Raw genomic sequence first — 6,000 nt, 5'->3', positions numbered from 1 at the left:
TGCTCTCGTGATTTGATGAATATCTTTGATTTTATTGAAATTAGAAAATCTTTGGGAAAGTTTTCAAAAAGTATTTCGATTGATTTCTATGGCAGTGTAGGATGAAAGGTTAGAGACTTTTAGTACTTTAAATTCTAAATTTAAGATTTTCGTCTTTTCAACAGATAAAAATAAAATAAAATTCAATAAAATAAAACAGAATAAAGTACATAATAATAAATAAAATGAAATGAAATGCAATTCAATGCAATGCAATGTTATCCAATGCAATTTTATGCACCGTAATGCAATGCAATTCAAAATGCATTGCAATGCAGTCCAAAATGCAATGCATTGCACTGCAATCCAATACAATGACATGCCAAATGCAATGCAAAATGCATTTTAATGCAATGCAATTCAATTGAATTTTATGCAATGCATTTGAATGCAATGCAATGCAATGCGAAATGCAACGCAATGCAACGCAATGCAATCCCAAACAATGTGGCTTGCATAAGGGCCATTTTTTTCGATTCGACAAGCTAAACCATTTTGGAAAAAAAGGAGGTCTTTTTCAGATTTCCTTAGAAGTGTTTAGAAGAAGCTTTGAATCGTTCAAAGAAAGCTTTGTATTTTTAAGTGACATAAGGCCTCTATAAGACCTGTTCCAAGAAGTTCTTCTAAGTATGCAATGTTCTATCTTGTAGGTATGCAATATTTATTTTTTATAAGTATGCAATGTTTTTATCTTTCAAGTAGGTATGCATATGTTTGATGTTTCTAATGCATTCGAAAAAAAAACATGACTGTTATAAATTACCTCTCTATTTTCCACTTATCTTTAATGTTCGTTTAACGTTATTTACTACCAACATAAACTAAACTGCCTTTGTGAAAATGTATATCTTAGTAACGAATGTGTTGCCGTTGTGTTTTAATACATTTTTTTTTTTTACATTTGAAGCCGATTTGTGAAAAAATTGCTTCTACCAGCTAAACGATTTAATCTTATCCTTCACTCCAATATAATTTTTTTATGTAAATAATCCTTATCCATCATTTTATTTATGAAATCAAAAAAAAAAAAAAGTTTTGGAAAAAAATTTATTTTTAGTTTAAAAAACAAAACGGCAGCACCGGCAATTTTTAACACATAGATTTTAAAGAATTTTTCATTACCGACGTTTAAGACCAGAAATTATAAAAATTGGATCTGTAATTTGCTTTAGTTACTCCACTAAAACAGAATAAAACGATAACAATGCAAAAAAATCCAAATTTTTTCAACAAAAACTTGCTAATTTGTTAAATAAATTGCATAAAATTTGTTATTTGTTTTTATGCTGGTTGCTGGTAGTAAATAACGTTTGAGCCGAATAAATAGCAATATAAACAAGAAAAATGACTTTAAACCGGGCTTAATGCTTAAAATTATTGAAAAAATTTCCGAAAACAAATTTTGTTCGAAGTCGTACCGATAAATCGAAAAACTAATGATGCCAATCGATTTCTCAGGTCCGAAATAGGGGGGAAAAGTCAACAGCGCACTTGTCTCAAAAATTTTTTTGAAACAACTTGCACAGTGCGGTAAGAGTGATCGATTCTTGGCCAGAATCAAAATTAAATTAAAATAACTTTCTTCCCACTTCAGAACAACAGAAAAAGCAGTGGAATTGTCAAAAAAGGAAAAAAAAGACAACATTAATTTCAGAACAAATAGGAAACGCAGAATGGCCAGAAAAAGAGATAAAACGAACTAGAATAAATTCACAGCTTCTCCATTTCTCATAAAAACTACGTTTGTGTGTGAGAATAATAAAATAGGTCTGTTCGTTGTTCCCCCCTCCAGGGCACTCTGAGTCATGTCAATTAACTGTCAAAAAAAAAAATCATAGTTTCTCGGGTTTTCATTTTACATCGAACACCTCAGTTTCATTAGCTATTTTCAGTTTTCACATTTTTTACTTTATTTAGTTTCTTATTTCATGAATTTTGTGAAAAATCTCATATTTACCACACAAATTTTGTATCCACAAACGACAAATCACTTTTCGCACACCAGACAATTTTTTTTTTTTTTTTAAACAGCTGATTTCATTTTGATAACTCTGAATTCCTCCGCTCTGACAAAATACTTAGAGTTATTCAGGGTGCGTACAGAGCGAACAACGAACACAGAGGAAATAACTCTGGTTGAAAAAGTAGCTACAAAAAACGCTTGAAAAAGAATTCGGAGCGACCCAGACCCCAGAGTGCCCTAGAGCTCACAAGTCACAACGAACAAACCTAATACTTATAAAGGTATGTCGTTTTCGATTGGCCGTCCGGAATCATCCAGAAGCCTGATGCAAATTTTTTATTCTCCTAGGAAAAAAAAAAAAATTTGATTTTTCACCAATACAGGTATTAAATTTCAGAATTGGGTGGAAGGGATTCAAACATTTTTATTGGATTTCAGAATGAGTGAATCATTGAGTGATTCCAATCGAAAACGACATTAATGTACCTAGTTGAAAAAGTTTATGAAAAAATATTGTTCAAATAAAACCAAACAAAAAAGTCAGAGATAAAGGTAAACTTGTCAATTGAACCTAAATAACATGAATATTAATTTTTTTTTAAGTTAAGCTTATATGCAGAGTTGCTACAAAGCTCAAAAGTGAGCTGAGCTCAGCTCACAGCTCAGCTCAAATTTTGAGCTAGCTCACTTTTGAGCTACGTACCATAGCTCAGCCTTTGTATATCAATTGATATACAAAGATTGATATACAAAGGCTCAGCTCATTTGAGCTGAGCTGAAAGTGAGCTGAGCTGAAAGTGAGCTGAGCTGATGGTTGAGCTGAGCTGTCGGTGAGCTGAGCTGTTGGGTGAGCTGAGCTTGTCGGTGATCTGAGCTGTAGGTTAGAGTTCCCGCTACGTTTTGGCATCAAAAATTTTTTTTCATTTTTTTTTTTTTCAAAATTCCGAGATATAGGCGTTGGAAGTTGGGGCGCGAAAAAGCTTCTGGATATTAAAACTAATATATTTTTGGTATTGGGTCCACCACATACTTAAGTGTATTGGCTCAAACAATAAGTTATATGTACTTTAATAAACTGCACATTGTTACATAAATGCATTAACAGGTATATGAGAGGTAAGACATAAGCTGCCTTCCTTTGGAAATATTTATCTACTGCTTAGTACTTAAAGTTGCTTTGAACTACTTTTTCAGTATAGCTAAAGTAGTTCAAAGTAGTTTAAAGTACTAAGCAGTAGATAAAAGTTCCCAAAGGAACGCAGCTTAATCTACTAATTGCTTTTTTCGTGATTTTAAGAAATTGTTTTAAAATGATTTTTTTTATGAGAGGCGCCACTTGCAATCTTGCCCTTACGACATACTTTTTTCCAAACAAAAAGTACTAAGACTTACAAAAGTAAAAAAAAGTTTATTTCTTTCGCCATTTGTTTTTGGAAAAAAACTACAAAAATTATTTTTGAAGTAAAAAACTAAGCTTTATCCATCATTATTTAAATTTTTGGTTTTAGAAAAACTATCATAAAATTCGTTTGAAATTTCACTTCTTCACTTTTTGCAAAAGCCTGGTACGCTGCTCGCGCTAAATTTTAGCCAAGATAAAATTCCCACCCAAGTAACAATTTTACTTGCATAAGGTCCATTTTGTTCGATTCGACAAGCTATAGTTTGTATACGATTATTTTAAGGCTTTACTTACGCAAGTCATCGATTTTGGAAAGAAAGGAGGTCTCTTTAAGGCTATCTAGAAGTGTTAAGAAGAAGCCTTGTAAATATCAGTTAAAGAAGACCTTTATAAGACCTGTTTGAACCGTTCTAAAGAAGCCTTGTATTTTCAAGTGACAGAAGGTCTCTTTAAGACCTGTTCGAAGAAGGTCTTGTAGGAAGCAAAGTTTTCACCTGTAAGTATGCAGTGGAATTTCCAAAAAAGGAAAAGAAACAAAATAAGAAAAAATTAAAATAAATTGAATAATATGTAGAAAATGCAAAACAGAAAAAAACTAAATAAAGTAAAAAAAAATGAAATAAAATTCAATTACCTAATTCTTTTTTTTATGCATAAATTCAACATTTTCTACAACACCTACAATAATTTCTATAAGGCCTTATTATAACATCCTACGCAAGTAATCCGGTTTGGACGTTAGCTAAACCCTCTGCAGGAAGACCTCCGTAAGGCCATTTTAAGCAGTTTGTCACAAGCTATTAGCTTGTGGATTACCTGTGAAGGAAAGACCTATGCAATTTCGGTAAAATGCGCCAAAATGATTTGCATAAGACCTGTCCTTCTTGTTATGAAAGCCAAAAAATAGCTTGCATTGACCCTTATGAAAGCTAAATTGTTACTTGGGCATACAAGTTATCGATAATTTGTATGGGACTCATTTTAGCTCGGCTAAAATTTTTCGATAATTTATATTGGAGCTAGAATTTAGCGCGAGTTGCGTACCAGGCTAAAAAGTGGACGTTGTAGCATTGCATTTAGAAATATATATACAATGGTTGTAGTTATTCCAATTCCTTTTCTGGTCAACAAATGGCTCTAGTTTGTTGGTAGGGAGAAAATTAAGAGATAAAACATGAGTTGGAGAATAAACAAAAATAATTATGACCGAAAAAGAGAAATCTTTTTCTATTTTGATCCATAATCTTATTTTAAATTCATGATCTACATTCATTTGGTTATCTTATAATAAACCGTACCACTACCGTATACCTTTAAGGCCCCAACCCATAGAATCCGTTGCGTCCGTTCCGTCAATCTATCCGTTGAAGTTGAAGGATGGGACAGAAAGGGGTGACCCATAGAATACGTCGTACGACGGATTGCTTTTTGACAGCTCACTTCAAAATCCAAGGTGTGTTCGATATTTTATCGCTGAATGTGCACTAAGGAAGTTCTGATGCAAGAAATTTTTAACTATTATTGTTGTTCTTTTTTTTAATAAAATAAAATGACTTTGGCATAGTAAAATTGAACTCTACAACAGAATTTGAGTACTTAATTGATATAATCTATTAGATATATCATTAAATGTTACTTTTATTACATTTTCTTCACAAATATACAATTAAAGTTCACAATTCATAAAATCGGAGAAGAAAAGAACACTGTTCTTTGTTCTGAAATTCCCCGGTGTGCACTCAGAAACAGAAAATCGAACTGATCTATTTTTGACAACCAATGTCAAAGGATACGACGGATGAAAAAGTAGAAAGTTGGACTACTTCTTCCGTCGAATCCGTCCGTCTCCGTCCGATCCGTCGCTTATGGGTCGCTTCCCATAAAAACGTGTGTATTTTATCGAGTTGTCAGTTGAAAACTTCGACGGAACGGACGCAACGGATTCTATGGGTTGGGCCCTTCTTATGAGAACCGACCCATAAAACGCATCCGTCCGATACGTCGCATAAGAACGTGTGCATTTTATCGAGCTGTCAGTCAAAAACTTCGACGCAACGGATTCTATGGGTCGGGCTCTTAAACATGAATCAGCCGTTCTACAAATCTCCCATAAGATACATGAGTATCCAGAAATTTTTAGGATACCTTCGGTTTTTTTTGTCAACACATGTTCACGATCAGCTGTGATTTTACATGGGATTAAACAACACAAAGGTATCCGGATACCTTAAGATGAGTACGTGACGTGAACGCACCCAATCTGCACTGTTGGAGAGGTAAACAAACATTTTTTCCAATGCTAATTACAACAAAAAAGCCATTTTTCAGTACAAAAAACGTTTCTTAAGGCCCCAACGCATAGAATCCGTTGCGTCCGTTCCGTCAATCTATCCGTTGAAGTTAAAGGATGGGACAGAAAGGGGTGACCCATAGAATACGTCGTACGACGGATTGCTTTTTGACAGCTCCAAGGTGTGTTCGATATTTTATCGCTGAATGTGCACTAAGGAAGTTCTGATGCAAGACATTTTTAACTATTATTGTTGTTCTTTTTTTTAATAAAATAAAATGCACGACTAGATTTCCTGTAGGTACC

This window comes from Episyrphus balteatus, chromosome 3 (genome assembly GCF_945859705.1).
Source record: "Episyrphus balteatus chromosome 3, idEpiBalt1.1, whole genome shotgun sequence".
In the NCBI taxonomy this organism is placed as follows: domain Eukaryota; kingdom Metazoa; phylum Arthropoda; class Insecta; order Diptera; family Syrphidae; genus Episyrphus; species Episyrphus balteatus.
This window is presented reverse-complemented; position numbering follows the sequence as displayed.